Source organism: Ptychodera flava, assembly GCF_041260155.1.
Source record: "Ptychodera flava strain L36383 chromosome 3 unlocalized genomic scaffold, AS_Pfla_20210202 Scaffold_27__1_contigs__length_13241970_pilon, whole genome shotgun sequence".
NCBI lineage: Eukaryota > Metazoa > Hemichordata > Enteropneusta > Ptychoderidae > Ptychodera > Ptychodera flava.
In genome coordinates this window covers 7,165,387-7,189,550 of record NW_027248281.1, presented here as the reverse complement: position 1 = coordinate 7,189,550, position 24,164 = coordinate 7,165,387, and the positions used below count along the sequence as shown (strand labels likewise).

The window sequence follows — 24,164 nt, the reverse complement described above, 5'->3', positions numbered from 1 at the left end:
ACTCGGGTAACAGAAAACCATGCAGCAGTAAGAAAACCTGTTATAACTGTGGACGTGTAGGACACTTTGCCAAGGACCCAAAATGTCCAGCAAAAGGCCAGAAATGTAGGTTGTGCGGCGACATTGGTCATTTTAAGGTGAGATGCCCTAAACAAGGTTCCAGTAAACAACAACATAAACGTACAGACAGAGGTAAAGTAAGAACAGGATTTAAAGGTGGTAAGCCGGGAAATAGTGCAAGTACCAACTATGTTGAAGAAAACTGTGCTGATGGATCACAGCGTGGTGCACAGAGTGATGGGGCACTGCAGAATTATGCGTTTACAGTTGGGAATGATGCATATGGTCACAGTGGTAGTGTCACACTAGATGTAGGTGGAGTAAAGTTGCCTGACATCCTGATAGATTCTGGAGCAACATGTAACTTGATAGGCCAGCCAACTTGGGAATGGTTGAAGTCTCAAGGTATCCAGTGCACATCACGGAAGGACGCAAAAGTATTATATGCGTATGGTTGTACTAAACCGATACCTACCCTAGGTACTTTTACAACTGAGATAGTGGCACTAAACCAAACACTATGCATGGCAGACATTGTTGTCATTGAAGGCAAAGGAAGAAGCTTGCTGTGTAAAGAGACAGCAGAGATGTTGAATCTGCTTCGTGTTGGTCCTATTCAAGCTAACACAGTTGATGGGAATTCAGACAGAGCCATAAGTGAAGAGTATAGTGATATACTTTGTGGCATTGGGCTTCTGAAAGATTATGAGTTGAAACTGAACATAGATGACTCAATTAAGCCTGTGGCCCAACCAGTGAGGAGAATTCCATATGGTTTGAGAGGAAAAGTGGACCAAAAGCTAGATGAGCTGCTGGAGCATGGCATTATAGAAGAAGTGCCAGAAGGACCAACTGGATGGGTTTCCCCATTGGTGGTAGTGCCAAAGGCTGGTGATGACGTACGTATCTGTGTGGATATGAGACGGGCCAATGAAGCAATTATAAGAGAACGCCAGCCAATTCCTACAGTGGAAGAATTGTTACATGATTTAAATGGAAGTACAGTCTTCTCTCGCTTAGACTTAAAGTGGGGTTTTCATCAAATCCAGCTGTGTGAAGAGAGTCGACACATCACGACATTTGCAACGCATCGAGGCCTGTATAGATACACTAGGCTGATGTTTGGACTTTCTTCTGCACCGGAGAAATATCAGAAAATCATCAGAGATGTACTTCGAGGCTGTGATGGGGTAGATAACATCGCAGATGATCTCATTGTACATGGTAATGGCACTGAGGAGCATGACGTGAGACTAAGAGCTGTGCTGAATCGACTCAGAGAAGTTGGATTGACACTGAATGCCAAGAAGTGCCAGTTTCGTCTATCAAAGTTGACATTCTTTGGTCATCAAGTGACGCAGAGAGGTATTGAACCTAGTGAAGAGAAAGTAGCAGCAATTCATGATGCAGAACCACCAAAGACAGCTGCTGAAGCAAGATCTTTCATGGGACTAGTACAGTTTGTGTCAAAGTTTATGCCAGATCTGTCAGCAGTAGCAGCGCCTATCCAGAAACTGTTGCGGAAAAATGTTCAGTTCGTATGGGGTGAAGACCAGCAAACTGCCTTCGATGAACTCAAGAGGTTGATTACTCAAGCTGATACACTTGCATATTTCAGAGTAGACTGCAGGACGAGAATAGTAGCAGATGCTTCGCCAGTCGCACTGGGAGCAGTACTTACACAGTTGCAGGATAACGAGTGGCGTGCAATTTCATTTGCATCCCGCAGACTCACTGATGTTGAGCAGCGCTATAGCCAGACAGAGAAAGAAGCTCTAGCTTTGGTATGGGCCTGTGAGAGGTTCAACATGTATATTTTCGGACGAGAGTTCGAACTTGAGACTGATCATAAACCATTGGAATATATCTACGCAAGAAGATCCAAACCTTCAGCACGTATTGAGAGATGGGTATTACGCCTGCAAGCATATGACTTTAAAGTAGTCTACAGACCGGGTAAAACCAACATTGCTGACTCATTGTCACGGCTGAATTCCAGTACACAGCGTGATAAGGGTGAAAACTATGACTTTGTCCGTCAAGTGGCAGAGAACAGTGTGCCAGCTGCTCTCACACCACAGGAGATAGAAAGAGAGTCAGCAGATGACCCTGAGCTGAACCTCATAAAGAAATGTGTCAGAACTGGAAATTGGAACGAATGTAACATCACCAGCTACATTCATGTGAAGGATGAACTATGCACATATGGAGAACTATTACTTAGAGGCACAAGAATTGTGATTCCACAGTCTCTGAGGGAGCAGGTGTTACAGTTAGCTCATGAAGGGCACCAGGGTATTGTGAAAATGAAGAATAGATTACGTACCAAGGTATGGTGGCCGAAGATTGATAAGGGCGCAGAACAGATGTGCAAGACATGCCACGGATGCCAAGTAGTTGGTGAATATTCAGGACCAGAACCTATGGCACGAGTTACTCCTCCAAGCGGTCCATGGCAAGATTGTAGCGCAGACCTGTTAGGTCCATTACCTACTGGGGAAAGTATATTAGTAGTGGTAGACTACTACAGCAGATTCTATGAGGTTGTAGCCATGAGGTCCACAACAAGTACCAAGATCATAGAAGCACTGTTACCTATATTTGCTAGGTATGGAGTACCTCATTCACTGAGAACGGATAATGGACCACAACTGGCTTCAGTTGAATTCAAAGATTTCCTCAGAGAGCATGCCATTGAGCACAGAACAACCACACCTTTGTGGCCTCAGGCAAATGGGGAAGTTGAGAGACAGAACAGATCGTTGATGAAGGCACTAAGAATAGCGCAAGTTGAGAAGAAAAACTGGCGAGTAGAGTTGTCGAAATTTTTGACAGCTTATAGATCTACACCTCAGGTGACAACGGGATGTACACCATACTACCTAATGTTCGGTCGTGAGATGAGATCAAAACTACCAGATCTGAGATGGGAACAGTCTGTGACAGATGAAGAAGTTCGTGACAGAGATTGGTCTAGAAAGTTGATAGGGAAGGATTATGCAGATGCAAAGAGGAGAGCGACAAGGAAAGAGATGGAAGTTGGGGACAAGGTGTTGATGAAAAATACCAAAACGAACAAGATGTCACCTAACTTTGAACCAAGTCCTTACAAGGTTGTGAAGAAAGAAGGTGGAGAAGTAACAGTACAAAGTGAAGAAGGAACTGAGTACAAGCGAAACGTCACTTTTCTGAAAAAGTACAACGAGAAAAATGATGAAAGTGTACAAAAGGGATCTGTCAATGTGGAAAACGAACCGGACACCAATTTACAGTCTGGAGGAACTGTCAGTAGTCCAGCTAAACAGATCAGGATTTCCAGACCAGTGAGAGTCACTCGTATGCCAAGGAGATATGAAGACTTTGTTATGTCAAAAGAGTAGTTACAGACTCAACGTGGACCCTTTTTGACAACTGTTTATTGAAGTTAACGTTCTGAGTTTTGATTCACTTTCATACATGCATGCTTACCAAAACTTTGTTTCTTTTCAGTGTTTGAAGGCAAAGCGGATGACCAAATGTAGCATCGTGTGGACATATAGACATTTGCTTCTTTAACATTTGAACTCTGAGCAAGGACATTGATGACGTTTCAAGTTTTGAAATATTTGTTTGCTTTTCTATTTGCAATCATTGATGCTCAGTTGAATTGAGACAGACCACAAATTTGAAGAAAGGAGGGATGTAGTGTATTGAAGTATCACTACCATGACGTAATCTGAGCTACAGAAGTTTGTTGGCAAACAATGCTTTGCGACTTTGAGCATGCGCAGTTGTTGATGTACGTTGAGACAACGTTTTGATGCGTTGGGAGTTTTCCAGAATAAATCTGTTTGTTTGACTAAGATGTTAGTTTGTCGCGTGCTGTATTGACGGACATCACAGGTACTGGAAGAAAAAAAAAACAACTAGCTGCCCTGGCCGAACAAACCGAGGGCATTATCCACTATGGACTGTGGCAGTCAGTGGAACAGGTGGCTGTTATGCTGGCAACACTTAAGACAAATCAAGACAAAGATCCTGCCCTAAAGGCGCAACTAAGATTCCGGAAAAAAGACCACCATCAAGAAAGTGCAAACAAAGACATATTGCCTGTTCACACGGAAAGAAACACCAACAAAACGTAGAAACCTCAAGTGGCAGGAACTGGCTGATAACCTTAAAATAATGATTGAGGCAGGCGCCCAACCATTTACAAATGTAGAGGAGACTGGCTTTCTGGTTGGCAAAAAAATCACCAATAAGTTCATAGAGGATGGTGAGATGGTGGAGTACACTGTACTGGTGTGGTACTTTCTCAGGTACAAGTCTGATCACTTGAATGCACACTTCACGTAATCATGCAATTACAGGCACATGTTCCTAACTTATGTCATGTACACCAATAATAAGTGTGATTCATCAATATAGCTACTGCAATCAATTAACAGTAAATGTCATGTTATTTAATGTGTACACGTAAGTATTCTTGTCAGTATAATTCACTGCACTGTGATGTTAGGCAATGTAATGGCCAGTAACATACCGGTATCTGAAATGAAACATGGCTGCAACATATATCTTTGGTACATGATCTATCCAAGTGAGATTTGCACGACATAACCTCCTACAGTTTTTAATCAACACAATATGTGTCAATGGTCCAAAAGTGAAGTGACCTTTCCAGATAAATACATTGTAAGTTTTATATTTGAAATGTTTAATATGCATAATAACTAGTACATTGGCCCAGTTAAATTAAACTTCCCATACATGTATGCACTGATTGGCCAATTATGATTGTCCTTATTTCTCATTAACTGTACCTATTCACTAATATGCAGTACAGCATTTCATGACCAATTTGGAAGATCATTTAAAGTAGTGCCATGGTTTTAGCTGCCATTGCCCTCATGTCATCAATTATTCAATCTAACTAACTCAAATTTTGGATTTTGTCTTTCAGGTACCAGGTTACCCACATGGTATAACGTCGTGTATGATGAAGACCGTGTGAAGGCAATCTATTCTTACCAACTGTTGGATGATTTAAAGAATAGGGATTGACAGATAATTCAATAAAAAGGTGAGATTGGGTATTCACATAAGATTACGCTTATAACATTGGTGACAGCACTTTTATTCCTTATGTCTAGGATGTCACACGTTGGAGTTAGTGTGCAGAGTTCAGAAAAATTCAGTTCAACACTATACATTTTTACAATACATTTTATTGTAAAACATGTAAGTGCAACTCAAAACTATTTCCTTGACAGAGAATGTATACAAAATATGAAACATTGCATACAGATGCTGTCTAAGTAATCCATTTCATAGCATGTGCTAAAATCATGTATTCTATTGTTGTCCTTAATAAATCTTACAATGACAGATATGTGATGAAAGCAATTGTTCACTTAACAATATTCACTCCTACAATGTTTGGGTAATCATGCAAAACAAAAGGTAATGCACACACAGTTGTCTTCAATCATTTGATTTGCAAACTACTGCATCTGAATTGGGGAAAAGAGAAAGTTCAGTCTCCAATGAAGAAACTCCAGTGGTCTCAGTGTCTGTCTGGCTTTCTGCATCAGACAGACCACAAGATAATTATGCCTCTCTTTTGTTCAGGTGATGAACATATTAATATACTGCTTATTAATTAATCATAGGGCAAATCTTCTGGCTCTACATAAACATGTAACCATTCATTAAGCTCTGAGCATATGTGGCATAATGGCAAACACTGAATGCCTTTGGTGGTAACAGAATTAAATATCTCATCCAAACAATGCATCACAAAATCAGAAATGGATGTGTCCAACAACTTTATCAGCATGCGCATAACACACCCTGCAAAACGCGTACTAAGCATCTGCCTCCACATCTTTCTTTTTTCAGACGCAGTGTCCACTGCATCTTGTTGACGTTGGTGCATCCAATCCAGTTCAGGGTATTAGCCCTTGTCTGTTGGAAAAACTGTCCATATATGTTATTAGGGACCATCGATACTATTACATTTGTTGTCCCGATAGCGACAAAGTTCGGTGAAGGTACAGTGTCACTTTGTGGATTTAGAAGTGTCAGTGTGGAGTACATCATGCTGAAAAGTATCGGCCATTGACAGGTAGTTATAGGAAAAGGCAATTTACCAGAAATACTTACTAGCCAAATAAAATAGAAATACCTGGGCCACTTTTCATCTTGGTTATAGTAATTAAATGCATCAGAAACATGATTTTAGTTGCATTTGCGTGACAAACCTTGGAATTGTGATGTGTTGCAAGTTTTACTGATGATGAAAAACCTGCCAACACTTACTAATTAACAATATTATAGAAAGGCGGTGGTTTGTTTCACATCATTTACAGCATTGTATGTTTCGTTGACCCACAATAACTCCATATAATGCTAATAAATGGTCCTACTCACTGTTTCCAAAAAAAAAACAGGATGGTCAGTGGCTTAGTTCGAAAAACACACGAAAGAAAAGACACAGTCACGTCAACAACTTTGTTTCAGTTTCATTTTCAGTCATATAAATTTGCCAAAAACAATTGGCCATGTTCGTAAACGGGACAGACAAAACACAAATTTCTTCAGTTATGACCTTGGATCTCTCACTCATAGCAGTTCTGTCCAGCTATAGCTATGACGCAGTACTTTCTGGTAGAGTGCGTCGATTTTCCAAAACAAGTTTACAAAAAATTGCGAGAAACCCTAAAATTTTTTAAACGGAAAAGAAATTTAGATTAACGTTCCTAGATTCTGAGTTAAATTATGTCAACTTACCCGTTCGTAATGCCTGTTACGCTCGTAACTCCGGAGACAGAGGAGCAATCACCATACCTGTACGGCGGTAATGGCGGCCATGCTGGCAAACACAATGGTCCTGAACTGTGACCTGTATGTGGCCCCCACATGATCATATTTTAGAACAACTTCCATGGTACAATCATGTAAGTTGTGCATTCATACAGTCGGGAACGTTCGTAACATCAGGGGACAGACTTAAAATCGTAAGTTTTGTAAACCCAAAAAAACTTAAAATTCAAAGTACTCGAACTCAGGAATGTCACATGGAAAAAGATTCATTTATAATCACATTATAACCATAACTTATTGGAATAGAAATTATTCCATTTCCTCCCTATGACATTTTCAACAAAATCATTGAGGGATAGACGCTGTTATGTATGTAGTCCAATTTTTGGAATCAAAATTAAGGTCCCTATAATCCACTGAACTTGGCCAAATGTGATTTTTTTACCACTCTTAAACCGGTAAATAATATATATTTGAATCATTCTGAGTTGTTACCAGTAAAAAAATACAATAATAAAACTGAGCAGTGGCACAAAATGTCACAAATGAGTCTGATTGATTGATTGTTTATTTCATAACATCAGGCCACAGGCCCATAGTGAAAAAGAAAATACATCAGTTTTCGCTTACAGAGAGAGAGTCTGCTCTTTTCTTCATAGCAGAATAAATAAATGATGCTAAACTATTAAGTTGTGTTACATTACTTGTCTCAAGAGTGACGTAAAATTGTCAAATGAAGGGTTAATACAAAACCAGTGTGGCAACATTTCTTTTCCGAGGTCTTTATAAATTGGACAGATACAAAGAAAATGATATTCATCCTCAACACAGAGATTATTAGTTTTCAAACAGAGTTTACAATATCTTTCATTAACAGAAGTGTTTTCATGGCGTCCTTTCTCGATTTCCAGAACATGTGATGAACATCGAAATCTTGAAAGCGCAAATCTAAATTTAGAAATGTGTACACTACTTAAATATTTCTCTGGTTCAAGTATTGTCTTAAAGGTGCAGTAACTACGTAACCTAGGAGACGATTCTTAATTCTGGCGCCAGTTTTGCCCAGCACAATCTTTCAGTCTCTGGGTAAACTCAGATAAAAACAAATTAATTGAACCCACACCTTGATTTAGCCATACATGGCCAAATCCAAAGCGGTAAAGTAAGGTTTTGACATTATAGACCCAATTAATAGATTTTATCGCTCGCTCACCTGTATGGATATCTATGAGAATACATCTGTAAAATTTTCAACCAATAAGTTACACACCTTTTAAAATACATGACATAGAGGGGAAAACTGCCACACTCACCAACAATTGCACAAATGAGTATAAAATAATTGATAAATTCCAATGATTGGAATGACCATATATATTTTATTATTAGCCTATAATCCACCATTCTATCTTTTCTATGTCCCAAGGTATAATGCTTACTAAAAGTACCTTAGACAGGTTATTGTACAGCAAGTTTTAAAAGCCGCAGACACAAAGATGGCTCATATTTAGTAGGATGGGAAACCTTATGACAACACACGCTTTACCTAATTAATTATGTACATATCTAATTCTGGGTAAGCGAATAGAGCTAGAGGTCTGATTTTTGGCATATATGGATTAATTAGCAATACAATTTTTTTTTTACGACACGAATGGGAGGGAAAGAGCTAATGGAGAATGCTTTTGCCGGGTTCAATTTGAGTGATCCTGTTTCTGTAGACAGTCTGTATACCTTTTTCCTGTCCTCTGTTGCACTGGGTCCAGGTTGTGGCAATTTTTGTGCAAGAATGTCACTGAACTTATGAGTACTCTTGTAGTTATCTGGATGCTGAAAGCATTTCTTTGAAAAGAAATCAGAAGCACTGAACCACTGTGGTTTTTCCTTATCCAGTCTCCTGTAGTGTCCGGCATCTGTTGTTCTTTTCCCATGTTCCTCTCTGCCTGAGAACTTTCCATGTTCCTCTCTGTTTGAGAACTTTCTATGTTACTCTCTGTTGGAGAATTTTCCATGTCACTCTCTGCTTGAGAGCTGTCCATGGTACTCTCTGCTTCATACGTTTCCATGTTACTCTCTGTGGGAGAACTTTGCATGTCACTCTCTGCTTGAGAGCTTTCCCAATCATCACCATCATCATCGTAAATTTTCAGCTGTGATGTACTCTTCCATGTTCTTCTAATGACAACTTCATCATCGCTATAATCTTTCCCATCACATATATGGGTCTCCAATCTTTCTTGTTACACTCTCATCCACACAGGCATCAGTAAGTTCAATGTCCCCTGTTTCATCACTATTTAGTGAGCTGTTACTTTCAGGAATATCTTCCAAATCTTCTGGTTGTGTGTTGAGGTCTGTTGTTATATTTTGTTTAATGTATTGTAACCTCCCTTTTATGCTGCTTTTCTTAACTTGTCTAAACTTTGTTTCCTTTGTGAAAACATATCGATGCAGTAAACTAAAAAATTCGTCTTTTCGTATGGTGTTGTCCCTCGCGTGTTCCTTGTAACCTTCCAAGAGTTCACTGGTATTAACAAAGTCTGTTACCGTGCCTCCCTCATAGTATTGACACATCCAACTTTTCAAATCTGCTAAGTCAATATGGTACCTAAAAGGAGAAAACATGTTGATATTATGTTGTGACTACCCCTCCACAAATGAAATCATGTGCACGGTTTTTAAACTTCACTTTGTGTAGAGTTGCACCACTCAGTAAGACTTATGATAAATTTGAATTTTGGCTGCTTTCTCGTTACATATGAGATCAAAATTCTTATGTTTCATATTAAGCTATTGCATTTCAATTGTTCAATTAATTTCTGTTTGAGTCGTGACATTTTCAGCTTTGACATTCATATCTTTTTCTACATTTTTTGGCTAAAAATAATCCGGATTTTCGCTGAAAATACTGGACAAATTTCTTTGGTACACAGAGTTGTTATTGTGTTATTGATTGAAGTCTGACAAAAATAGATAATTTTATGTCTGCGACAAGTTTTCAGGTAACAAAGCCGAACTTATTGTGTTATTGATTGAATCTTTGGAATGACACATGGAAAGACGATATAATACATAAGATCACCTACTTATGTTCTTTGCTTTGCGAAGTATTCACACAAGATTGGTATATTTCCAATGGGAAAATTTCACCTTTATCACATAAAATAACATTCTGAAAGAGACGTAGAGTCTGTTATGAGATGGAGGATCTCTTTGTGTAGAATTTAGAACAGTTCTTTCATCATTATGAAGCATTAAAATAGCATCAAAAAGTCATTGACAATGACACAGTCCTCACTTGTACTTTAATTACAAGTCCTCTGAGAGGAAAAAGTCTTCTTCATTAATTAGGTCTGTGATGAAAAATACTGCGATACAGATGGGGCTTAATGGCCAAAAATGAGTTCCATGGTGGTGAAAACATGAAACCAATGTAAGCCGCCATACTAATTACAAAAGATCATTAAAATGAATCAATTAGTACTTAATAAACAAGATGCTGCCAAACATTTTTGCATCCTATCCTAACACTGACAGATCATCACCGGTAAAGTTTGATGCAGTACAATTTGTTTAGACGTGCCTGAGTTATGGCTAAGGACATGAAAAAATTGTAACAAAATGGCCACCATGCGGCCATATTGGATCATATCGTGAAACAAATTGAAGTGCATATGTATGATATAGGTCAATGTCCTTGTACCAACTTTGAATGAAATTAGTTGACGTGCCTGAGTTATGGCTCGGTACATAAGAAGTAACAAAATGGCCACCATGCAGCCATATTGGATCATATCACAAAAACAAATCAATGTGGATATGCATGACATAGGTCAATGTCCTTGTACCAACTTTGATAAAATCAGTTGAAACGTGCATGATTTATGGCTCTACATGAAAAATTGAAAAAATACCGTCAAGGACAGTATGTGCTCACATTGGGTTTGAATTGGTCCATTCGAGAAATATTTAAACCAGGAAAAACAAGAATGACAAAAGCAAATAAGGTCTCCAACTTAGGTACTGGAGGTCATCTTTAGGAACATGCATATCAACTTCTATAGCAATGGGACAAGCAGATCCTAAACACATAAGCAAATGTCAACAACAAAAAATAGACAGAGAAGGCTTGATAAAAAGAAAAGGTGGGAGTGGGTAAAAAAATGTACAAGGGATCTGGTAAAAAGCAATGCTACCATATCAATCTTCTGGACCTTACCCCCTCCTGAATATCAAATGTTCCATCCCTTGGTATTACATAACGCCAGGAAATGTATTTACAACCTTGGGAAGTTTTTAATTAATGTGATGAGTGTTATCATTCTAATGTAAACAGCACTTAAGTTAGTTACAGATGGTGAAATGCCTTCCACTGTGGGCAGTGATTACAACATCTGGAATTATCCTTGATCCAAATTTCTCATCAGTTCTTGTATGTCTTACATAGAAAAGTTGCAAAAATTGGTCCAAAATGAAAAAATTCACCTCAGCTTTGTTTTCTGGATCAAATTTTCCTACACTTTGATACCAAATATAAAAATTAAATATGTTCACAGTCTTCAAAACTGTCTCACAACATATCCTGGGTTGGTGTAGGTCATTTAAGGTCACAAACTGAGAAAATTACCTAAATATACAAATTTGGGGGTTTCCCGACACTTTGAGCAGAAAATTTATCTAATAACATCCTTGGGACTTTATACCAACTTACAAAGCTATCAAACAAGTAATTTTGAGAACAAGCTTTTTGGACCAAAAATGACAATATTGTCTTACAAATACAAATTTGTATATTTCAGGACAATTTCCACATATCCAACTATTGTCATCTCTGCACGTCTGTGTACCAAATATAAAAGCTGTCTATCCAGGGGTTTTAAAAAGAAAATATTGTATAAGATTTTTTGACCAAAAATGACAAAATTGCTCCAAAATAGTAATTTTCCCAATTTTGTCATAATTTCAACAAATTAGAAGAGTAACACCCTTGCAAAGATCCAACCCAAATTTGAGAGCGATTGGGCTGGCGGTTTCAGAGAAGAAGAATTTTTACTGAAAATGAGAAAAATCACCAAAAAATTCAGCAAAAATACAAAATTAAGGAGAACTTCACAATATTCATAAAACTGTATAAGGTTCACCTAAGGTACTACAATCAAAACAGCGGTTCTCGAGATATTAATTCTTGACCATTTTCACCTTTTGTAAGCTCATTTGCATAATTTTGGCAATGCAGACTTCATTTGAACAAAATCCCATCTATACCCCAGGATGCATCCACACACCAAATACCAAGCTGAAATGTGTAGCAGTTTGCGTGTTTTTGATGTTGACAGACATACTGTACGTACATACATACATACATACATACATACATACATACACACATACATACAGACGCCATCGACTTCAGCTTATACGATAAACTCACATTGGTATAACCAAATGTGAGCTAAAAAAATGGCCGCCATGCGGCCATATTGGATCATATCGTGAAACAAATTGACGTATGAAGTAATCCATGTACCAAGTTTCAATGAAATCACTCCGGGCATCTCTGAGATATCTGCGTGAATGGACGCGCACACACACGGACGCACACGGACGGACGGACATGACCAAACCTATAAGTCCCCCCCGGACGGTGTCCATGGGGACTAATAACAGGGTGCCTTATAGGTGATCAGAACTCGGTAATTTATTTCCTGAAAGCCTTAGAGACACACACAAAAAACTGTCCTCCATCAAGAAACTGCAAACAAAGACATTTACCTGTTCACACGGAACGAAACGCCAACAAAACGTAAAAACCTCAAGTGGCAGGAACTGGCTGACAACCTTAAAATATTGATTGAGGAGGCAGGCGCCCAACCAATTACAAATACAGAGGAGACTGGCTTTCTGGTTGGCAAAAAAATCACCAACAAGTTCATAGACGATGGTGAGATGGTGATATCCCTTACCAAAACTAAAGGTATAAATGAATACATCATGTATACATGAAAGGGTGGCGATGTATCTATTCATGAAAAGATGCACATATGATATCGATGTATACATTAAAGGTAAATCTTTTTTCGGGAAGCTAAAAATATTTATCAACCACATGGCTTCTATATGAATGCACATATGATGTATAGAGTATACATCGACAGTGCATCACAGAACCATTATCCTGGCTTTCAGTTTTAGTTTAAAAAATGCACATATGATGTATTGGTCAAAGGACAGATTGGCTCCTTTTCTTGCCAATATGGTAAAGTTAAAAGATTTACAAACAATGCATGCATCAAAAGTACATCACAGGACCAATGCTGTCATACAGAGGTGCATAATGTATGACAGGCGACTGATGCCGTATGTTGTGGGTTCGAATCCGATTGAAAACTAGCCGTATTTTCTACCCTGGGTTGGTAACTCTGCTGGTGGACAGAATTGTCCCCGAGGTTATCGTTCGCCCAGTTAAAGCGATGAAATTCGTTTCTTCGCTTCGATAAAGTGTGTATGTGCGATGTATGATAGTGAGCATGCGTGCATGAGTGCTTCACGAACTCTACAACGTGTTGAGCGGTCTCAGTCAGAAAAATGTAACAACTTAGCCGGCTATTGAACCACTCTTTTTTGGGAGTGGAGATTTAGCCGAGTGGTTCTGTCTGTGGCCTCTCAGCTAGGTGACTGATGCCGTATGTTGTGGGTTCGAATCCGATTGAAAACTAGCCGTATTTTCTACCCTGGGTTGGTAACACTGCTGGTGGACAGAATTGTCCCCGAGGTTATCGTTCGCCCAGTTAAAGCGATGAAATTCGTTTCTTCGCTTCGATAAAGTATGTATGTGCGATGTATGATAGTGAGCATGCGTGCGTGAGTGCTTCACGAACTCTACAACGTGTTGAGCAGTCTCAGTCAGAAAAATGTAACAACTTAGCCGGCTATTGAACCACTCTGTTTTGGGAGTGGAGATTTAGCCGAGTGGTTCTGTCTGTGGCCTCTCAGCTAGCTATGCGACTGATGCCGTATGTTGTGGGTTCGAATCCGATTGAAAACTAGCCGTATATGATGTAAATACATCAAAAGTGCATCAAAAGGATCACACATGGGCACACTTTTGAACCAAATGCATATAATCATAAAAACACAACAATGTATTTGATCTATTTACATGAAAGGAATGGTTTTATTAGTCCCCACGGACACCGTCCGGGGGGACTTATAGGTTTGGTCATGTCCGTGCGTGCGTGCGTGCGTGCGTGCGTCCGTCCGTTCACGCAGATATGTCAGAGATGCCTGGAGCGATTTCATTCAAACTTGGTACATAGATTACTTCATATGTCATACATATGCACATCGATTTGTTTTGTGATATGATCCAATATGGCCGCCAGGCGGCCATTTTATTACGATTTTTTCATGTACAGAGCCATAACTCAGGCATATCTCAACCGATTTTATTCAAATTTGGTACAAGGACATTGACCTATGTCATACATATGCATGTCAATTTGTTTTGTAGTACGATCCAATATGGCCGCCAGGCGGCCATTTTATTACGATTTTTTCATGTACAGAGCCATAACTCAGGCATATCTCAACCGATTTTTATTCAAAATTGGTACAAGGACATTAACCAATGTCATAGACAAGCATATAAATTTGTTTTGTAGTACAATCCAATATGGCCGCCAGGCGGCCATTTTGTTACGATTTTTTCATGTACAGAGCCATAACTCAGGCATATCTCAACCGATTTTATTCAAAATTGGTACAAGGACATTGACCTATGTCATACATACGCACATTGATTTGTTTTGTGATATGATCCAATATGGCTGCTGTGTGGCCATTTTGTTATGTTTTTTCATGTCTGGAACCATAACTCAGACATGTATCAAGCACATTTATTCAAAGTTGGTACAAGGAGATTGACTTATGTCATACATATGCATGTCAATTTGTTTCATGATATGATCCAATATGGCTGCATTGCAGCCATTTTGTTACAATTCTTTAATGTCCTTAGCCAAAACTCGGGCACGTCTTAACCGATTTTATTCACCGATTTTATTCAAACTTGGTACAAGGACCTAATTAATGAAGAGGACTCTATCCTCTCTGAGGACTTGTAATTAAAGTACCCATTAACAAGTGGGGACTGTGTCATCAACGATGACTTGTTCAGACATCGATTCCATACATTCATTAGGTTTTTTACATTTGGTATTTCACCATTGGCATATTGCACTAAATATAAATAGTATTGCCCTTGCTGCTTCAGGATGGCATGGGCAGCTTCAATATCAGCTTTTGAATGGGACAGAACTCAGCAACATTGGTATGGGTGCAGAGAGTGCATCTTGTGACAACACAACAGCAATTGCCTTCGATGATCTGGTTTAGTAAATCAAGGTTGGATCGACAGCTGAATTTTTAGGAAAACAAATTTTAAAAAGGATTTGTCTGTCTTTTGATTGCAAGTTTCTGCGAATGCCAAAGTGCATGCATTTTTAGACGCAATTAATGTACTGTTGTGATAGCCCGGTGTGAATATATGTACTCACCATGGTGAAGCAAGATGTGCTCTCCGGAACAGGAATAATACGTCTGTTCAGACAGTCAAGGTATCTGGCTTCTCAGTGAGCGAGTATATATATATATCGGAGCTTGTAGCTGTACGATGTGGTTAGTATGGCGGTAGTAGTCGATCTGGAGTGTTCCGATGCGGAGATCACATGGTCCCAGGACGCTGACTCTGCGGGGGGTCGGCAGTATCCCCTAGCAACCAACAGAGGCAGTTGGGGGCGCTGTTCACACTACACTCCCCCCGTTTTATCAAACAGGTGGGAACCGCATCTACAGCCTGGAAGGAAACAAAACAAACAAACGAAAAAGACAGAGAGAAAGGGATAGCGGCTATTTTCTCCTAAGGCTTCCGATCCCAGTGAGAATATTTCACACCGGTGCTGCTCCTGTCACCAAGGGTGTTACCAGAGTAGCTCCCTCCTTGGATGGGTGGTTGTACTGGTTTGGTCTTCAGGGCGCGCACCCTCCGGGGTCTGTGAAGTCCCCTCCCGGGCACAAGTCCCGCTCCAATCCAGATTTCCTGGACCTCCCTAGTCGCCATAGAGACGGCGGGTGTTGCTCATCGCCGTATGCAGGAGGCGCTTGATGTCTCCACCTCGATGCCTCACTACCTCCTCCGCCACGTCACTGATGTATGCGGGGGTGTTGTATCGCTGGTCGTGCCGTGGCATAAGATACGGCGAATCCGTCTCCAGGAGGATCCGGTCCTGGGGGACATCCCTCAGGGCATCAACTTGCCTGTCATCGAAGTCCGCCACCATTGCTGAGAAACTGAAATAGCAGTGGCGGAACGCCTGGCGCCATCTACGAAGGGTGCGCGCTCTCCCGCGAAGTTATGGATGTGGATATGCTGGGTCGAGTCGCACTTTTCCTGGACGGTTACCAGGGCCAGGGCGTGAGTACCACAGGCGTACTTATCCCCCGCCGCACCTCTGAGGTGTAAGATGATTGGTTTGGCGGGGTTGGCCATTCTCAGGAGTTCCCTGAAGACGTCCTCTTGTCTCGTCCACTTGTCGCTGCTCACGGTTCTGTCGAGTCCGATTTCCCCTAGAGCGGCGACGTGTGGGGATGCAACCAGGCATCTGATCTTCTGCAATACCTGGTTGTCTGCTCTGATGGCGGCTTTGGGATGGAGGCCGATGGCAATCTTCCATCCCGGTTCCCGGGCCAGGTCTTCGGGGAAGGTTTCTCCAACCACTTGGACTGGTATTTCAGGTCGGACGCTCGGGTAGGCTGAAATGAGTTGAGCTGATGTTGTTACTCGGCTGCCTTTCCTGAGTTGTTTTACTGTCCGATCCAAGTGAAAATGCGAATCCATGGCTTTCGGAAGTGGAGATTCCTGGCTGGGTTCCGCTCCCCGTACGTACCTTGCCGGGGCCGTCGTCGGGTGGTCTGATTCCTGACTAGCTGCTGCCTCCGGTGGGTGAGGAAGTGATGTCTGCTTGGCGGGCTTGGCTTCCAGTCGATATCCTGCTGGAATCATCATTAGACTTCCTGGCACTTTGGCGGCAACTGCTTCTGGTGGGCGAGGGCGCTCCTGGGCTCCCTTGCCGGTCCAACGTCGTACCTGGTCACGGTCGGCTGGGTCCAGGTCATGTACTAGAGCCGACATGACTCTCCACTGCACCATGACAGCCGGAGTATTTGGTGGATTGGTGCGGGCTTCTCGGGGATGTCCCAGTCGATCCGGTGACACAAACCCTCCATGGTCTTCCGGAAGGTGTCGGTGACTTTGGCGCCTTCAGGTATCCTGGCGTGGGCTTGGGCCTTCAGGTGGTTGTAGAGTGCCAAGATCGGCATGTTAGGCCCCACCAGCTTCTTTGTCAGGAACTCCAGGAGGTCAACGATGGCGTTGTAGTCGACACGTCCTGGATTTTCGCGGAGGCATCGGGGAAGATGTTTTCGGAAGCAGTGCTCCTTGATCCCCTTTGACTCGAAGCGGCATCCCGGGAAAGGGCAGGGGGACGGTCGTCCGGTGTAGTAGCTCCCTGCTCGCTTGGATGAGCTGGGGTGAGGCTCTTCCTCCCTGCACCTCTTGCCGTTCTTAGTCTCTTCGTCACCTGGATGGCTCTGCAGGGTGACTAACCTTTCAAGCTGCCGCTTGCGTCTCTGCCTCCGCTTGGCTGCCGTGGTGCGTACCTGGCTGGGGTCTGTGCCCTGGGGGAGACTTCTCTCTGCGCTAGTCACTGGTTCCCATTCAGTCCTTCCCTGATCCCCGCTGGGGTGGCTGGCTACATCCGAGGATGTGCTGGCCTGTTCCCCTTGGGGTTCTGGGGGCCGACTGCTGGAAATTAGTCCCTGCAGCACCGAGAATTGGAGTCTTGCCCCATAGGTAGTTCTGGGGCCTCTTCATTACTACCGGCTCCCTGCCAAGACCTTCTGGGTCTTCCTCCGACGTCAGGCAGAAGACGCTGTCGTCAGAATCCGGAGCGGCGACTTCGATCTCTGGGGCTTCCACCCAGGTGGTGGTGGTGGACTTCCCCTGGTCCCGTGGCGAAGGTGTTGCGGCCGTCCGGGACAGATCGATGCCTTCACTGACTTGGACAGTGGGAGTAGGTTGGACCTCCCCAACCAGTTGTGGTGTACACTCCGTGGGCTCCCCCGACGCCCGCCCTGTATACGGTAAGGTCAGAACGAGTCCGGAGACGTATGTCCCGACACATACCGTAAGGGTCGGTGTTGCTGTCAACCGGCGCCTGCTTCCTGGGTTTTGGTGGCCGAACGTTCATCTTGGGGTTGATGTGTGGCATGTTCTTGACTATCCAGGGCACATCAACTATGACGTCAGCCTCCTTCTGCATGAGCTGCACCCATCCCCAGTTGCCTCTCGCTTTCGCGATGTTGTAGAGGGTGATGAGTGTTTTCTGAGCTTCATGGATATCCAGGATGCAGAGGGCGCCCATTATCTCTCTAGGCTTGAGTAGTCGTCTGGTGCGGATGGCCTACCGAGGCCCCCCAACTTCCTCAAGAGTCCATTGACCTCGCTGTGCCATGGTACTGGGGTCAACTCCCTGCAAGGAAACAGAACCAGAACAACGTTAGTGACCTTTAGAATTGCCGCATTGCGGACAGATAAATTCGCCATGATGCGTTCTTTTCGCTGAGTCTATCCCTACGCACTGCACATGAAACCAATCAAAACACGTATCGCATTGCAGCAACAGTTTGCCGTCATCCGGCTTACCACACACGCAATAAACTCTCTCACCCGAACCGACCTGATCTCTGTGGCCCCTTCTACCAGTCTCCTGATATTTTCGGATCCAATCTGGTAGAATGTTGTCCCTGCACAGCTTCATCCTATCGTGGTGGACCACTGTCTCCTGCCTTTTGATCTTAACTCTGTACAGGTACGGCGTCAGTTTCTCCACCACGATTCCGGGGCCTTTCCAAGGAGGACTAAGCTTCCTGCATTTTCCCTTGATTGTGGCTGTGTCCAAGATGTAGACGCAGTCTCCAAGGTCATATGCTTTAGTGTGGACCCTAAGGTCGTAATCGCGCTTCATCCTCTCCTGGTTGGTCTTGAGAGTCTTGCGTGCAATTTCGTGTGCGGTCTTCAGGGTCTGTTCCAAGTTCTGTACGTATTGCCCTAAGTCTTCGGCTGAACTGGCAGATGGTTGGCTGTACATCAGCTCTGAGGGCAGGTTTACTTCCCTCCCGAGCATCAGTCGGTTGGCCGTATACCCGGTACTGCGATTCACAGATGCTCGCATGGCTGCTGCAATTTGGGGTAGGTTGATATCCCAGTCATTCTGCGAATTTCCAACGTAGCACCTAACCGCGTTCATCAGCGTACGGTTATAACGTTCAACTTGTCCGTTTGCTGACGGCCGATGTGGCATGGCCCTACGCTTGTGAATGTGTAAGACATCGCAGACAGCCGTGAAAAGCTGGCTCTCGAAGTTCCTCCCTTGGTCAGTGAACACTTCAAACGGACATCCGAAACGGGCGAAGAACTCGTTAACTGCCGCCTGGGCTGTGACCTCTGCCTCCTGAGATGGGAGCGGCATACCTTCCACCCACATGGTGAACTGGTCTACCATCATCAGAATGTGTTCATTTCCATTTTCACCTTCTCGTGTCTATTTATAGACCGAGAAGGTATTAGAGTTGAAAACCAGTATGCTGGTGTCAACTTCTTCCATCTGTCAAGCCTTCCGTCTGTCAAGATCCGTTGACGTCATGCTATTGTGATGGGTCATATCATAAACTGGTGGGGGTGTTTACGGCTCAGGTTTAGGTGTAGGAGAACAATTTTGAGCTGTGACAAAAATCAAAGGGACTTAGCGGCATAGCCACAGTGTTAAGCCTTTCTCCAAGGTTTCTTAGTTGACTACGATCTATTACAGACTACTGAGCTGACGTTAGGGGTACTCACTTTGTGTTTGCTCACTCTGTGTGCGCTAGTGTTTGGTACTGAGTTGCGTGGATATCCCCTCATGGCCTCACGTGATATGGGCCTGTTGCATAAACTGCAGATGATCATATGCCTCTGAGTCTGAAAACGGTCATTGTGTAAGCCTGTCGGCATTTTCCTTGCATTTTTTCTCATTTAATTTTGCAAAATATCGGCGAGTACCTCAATATTTCAAGATAACTCTTTCTTCAAATCGTTTCCTGGAGTTTCAGAGTCATATGAACGAAAATGAGTCAAAGTTTTAGACAGGAAAATCGGACGTCGGTCATGTTCATTGTTTACTGTACAATCAGAAGTTTATGTGGAGGAAATAACTAACAAACACTGTTCATGATGCCCGCCCTCTAGAGGCAGACCTTCCTATATGAAGTACCACATTTGATGCTTGTGGAAAGCTTGACCACACAAAGGAGCATTTAAACATTTAGAAAATGACAGATTGAAGGTATTCTGAAAATGTCAAATACTGAGGAAAAATGCGCAAATATTCAAAATAAACAGGTTAACTGACTGGTCAGCTATAAAAAACAATGAAAATGTTTATGATCAAAAGTTTTTGAGATGCGCACATTTTAACAAATACAGAAATTATTAACATTATAAATATAAGACCAAACTATTTTTCAGGGATGAGACAGGTTGGAAATGAGGGTGAGAGACAAAGGCACTTCTATTGCTGCATGTTAGGGAGGCCCATAGTCTATTAATTAACATTTGTACTAAAGACAAATTTAAAAGTTTAATAAATCGCTCTAGAAATAAAATCTTCTCATATCTTTTCGATTTTATTAAAAAGTAATATATATATATCAACTGTGTGAAATTTGAACAATTTCTGACAACTGCGAGTGTGTTTTTCAAAGCGCTAAAAACGGAGGTTTTTCCACACGCAACAGCTTAACCATAGAGCCTGGCGAAGGTCCACTTCTGCCGTCGCCCCCATGCGACCGAAATTGGAGAGGATTTTTTGTACGATATTTTTGATTGGCGTTTGCTAACATTGAGCCATTCCGGGAAGGTGTAATATGAACAAATCAGAGAAGAGCTTTCAAAGACGATATTTTCGAAGATTGGTCATGTGTTTTCCATAGAGCTTCAATCACTGAGAAGTCTACAACGAGAAACTGTAAGTACGGCTATTTTTGACTATGATCCTGTGTAGGGTTTCTTATACATTTCTTGCATGTAATACGTACTTATTTCAAATTTCAGCCTGATTGATTGAGAAATGTTTGCGCGCATCGATCGAGCTGCCGATGTGGGGAATGCCAGCTGGCCTCCCCTAAGAACAACATGGCGGCCTCTGCCAAGTTTATCGTTGATTCAGCGTGGTTTCGACCCGTTCACGTAAGTTTTTAACTGCCGTTTTCAATCGAATTAGTGTGTCCGACTAGTAAACCGTTTATTTCTCGTACATTTATGACGAATGCCCTTATATTACACGCTCCGGGTTGCAAAAAAAGCAAGTGACATGTCATGTTGACACCCGTTGCTTTTTGTTACAGCTAAGTTAACGTCACTTACGATAGTTACATCTTTTATAAGTGCGTTTAAGTTGTTCATAATTATAGTCATTTAAAAAGTTCCTTTCACAAATTGAATATGTCTTTCATAAATATTTTTCCAGGTAACTGTCCACAATATCAGTCATCATCAGTGTATTATATTGTAGTAAGTTATTTTACATTTTGCATTCATAGCTTGGTGATGGTAAATGTGTGTAAAACAATTTTAAGATCAATGTGGTGCACATTTTAACAATATCATAAGTGTAAAACACATGTATTGCAGTAAGTATTTTTTAGCTCACATTTGGTTTTACCAATGTGAGTTTATCGTATAGGCTGAAGTCGATGGCGTCTGTATGTATGTGTGTATGTATGTACAGTATGTCCGTCAACATCAAAAACACGCAAACCGCTGCACGTTTCAGCTTGGTATTTGGTGTGTGGATGCATCCTGGGCTATAGATGGGATTTTGTTCAAATGAAGTCTGCATTGCCAAAATTATGCAAATGAGCTTACAAAATGTGAAAATGGTTAAGAATTAATAACTCAAGAACCGCTTTTTTGATTGCTTTGAAAATTTGTGTGCAAGTACCTTAGGTGAACCTTATACAGTTTTATGAATATTGTGCAGATATCCTTAATTTTGTATTTTTGCTGAATTTTTTTGTGATTTTTCTCATTTTCAGTAAAAATTCTTCTTCTCTGAAACCGCCAGCCAAATCGTTCTCAAATTTGGGTTGGATCTTTGCAAGGGTGTTACTCTTCTAATTTGTTGAAACTATGACAAAATTGCTATTACTATTTTTGTGCAATTTTGTCATTTTTGGTCAAAAAATCTTAGACAGTATTTCCTTTTTAAAACCACTGGACAGACAGCTTTCATATCTGGTACACAGACGTACAGAGATGACAATAGTTAGATATGTGGAAATTGTCCTGAAATATAAAAAATACCGTCAAGGACAGTGTGCTCACATTCGGTTTGAATTGGTCCATTTGAGAAATATTTAAACCAGGAAAAACAAGAATGACAAAAGCAAATAAGGTCTCCAACTTAGGTACTGGCATGGAGGTCATCTTTAGGAACATGCATATCAACTTCTATAGCAATGGGACAAGCAGATCCTAAATACATAAGCAAATGTCAACAACAAAAAATAGACAGAGAAGGTTTGATAAAAAGAAAAGGTGGGAGTGGGTAAAAAAATGTACAAGGGATCTGGTTAAAAAGTAATGCTACCTCATCAATCTTCTAGACTCTACACCCCCTCCTGAATATCAAATGTTCCATTCCTTGGTATTTACAACCTTGTGGTTGTAAATACAATGTGAGTGTTATCATTCTAATGTAAACAGCACTTAAATTAGTTACAGATGGTGAAATGCCTTCCATTGTGGGCGGTGATTACAACATCTGGAATTATCCTGGATCCAAATTTCTCATCAGTTCTTGTATGTCTTACATAGAAAAGTTGCAAAAATTGGTCTGCAATGAAAAAATTCACCGCAGCTTTGTTTTCTGGATCAAATTTTCCTAAAAATAGATACCAAATATGACAAAATTATGTTCACAGCCTTCAAAACTGTCTCACAACATATCCTGGGTTGGTGTAGGTCATTTAAGGTCACAAACTGAGAAAATTACCTAAAATATACAAATTTGGGGGTTTCCCAACACTTTGAGCAGAAAATTTATCTAATAACATCCCTCGGGACTTTATACCAAATTACAAAGCTATCAAACAAGTTATTTTGAGAACAAGTTTTCTTGACCAAAAATGACAATATTATCTTAAAAATACAAATTTGTATATTTCAGGACAATTTCCAGATACATGTATCTAACTATTGTCATCTCTGTACATCTGTGTACCAAATATAAAAGCTGTCTGTCCATGAGTTTTAAAAAGAAAATACTGTTTAAAATTTTTTGACCAAAAATGACAATATTGCTTCAAAATAGTAATTTTCCCAATTTTGTCATAATTTCAACAAATTAGAAGAGTAACACCCTTGCAAAGATCCAACCCAAATCTGAGAGCGATTGAGCTGGCGGTTTCAGAGAAGAAGAATTTTTACTGAAAATGAGAAAAATCACCAAAAAATTCAGTAAAAATACAAATTAGGATATCTTCACAATATTCATAAAACTGTATAAGGTTCACCTAAGGTACTTGCACTCAAATTTTCAAAGCAATCAAAACAGCGGTTCTTGAGATATTAATTCTTGACCATTTTCACATTTTGTAAGCTCATTTGCATAATTTTGGCAATGCAGACTTCATTTGAACAAAATCCCATCTATACCCCAGGATGCATCCACACACCAAATACCAAGCTGAAACGTGCAGCGGTTTGCGTGTTTTTGATGTTGACGGACATACTGTACATACATACATACATACATACATACATACATACACACATACATACAGACGCCATCGACTTCAGCTTATACGATAAACTCACATTGGTATAACCAAATGTGAGCTAAAAATTGTATTTTTAAGACGATATTGTCAATTTTGGTCAGAAAACTTAATCTCAAAATTACTTGTTTGATAGCTTTGTAATTTGGTATAAAGTCCCTTGTTTGATAGCTTTGTAATTTGGTATAAAGTCCCGAAAGATGTTATTAGATAAATTTTCTGCTCAAAGTGTTGGGAAACCCCAAAATTTGTATATTTTAGGTACTTTTCTCAGTTTGTGACCTTAAATGACCTACACCAACCCAGGATATGTTGTGAGACAATTTTGAATTCTGTGAACATGATTTTGTCATATTTGGTACCAATTT

At 41.1% G+C, this 24,164-nt stretch overlaps 1 long non-coding RNA gene across 1 annotated transcript in view; it reads right to left on the bottom strand.

Moving 5' to 3' along the window:
• Positions 1-24,164, bottom strand: part of LOC139126440 (uncharacterized) — a 178,358-nt gene that overhangs the window by 111,872 nt on the left and 42,322 nt on the right. The gene's annotated exons all lie outside the window — the stretch shown is intronic.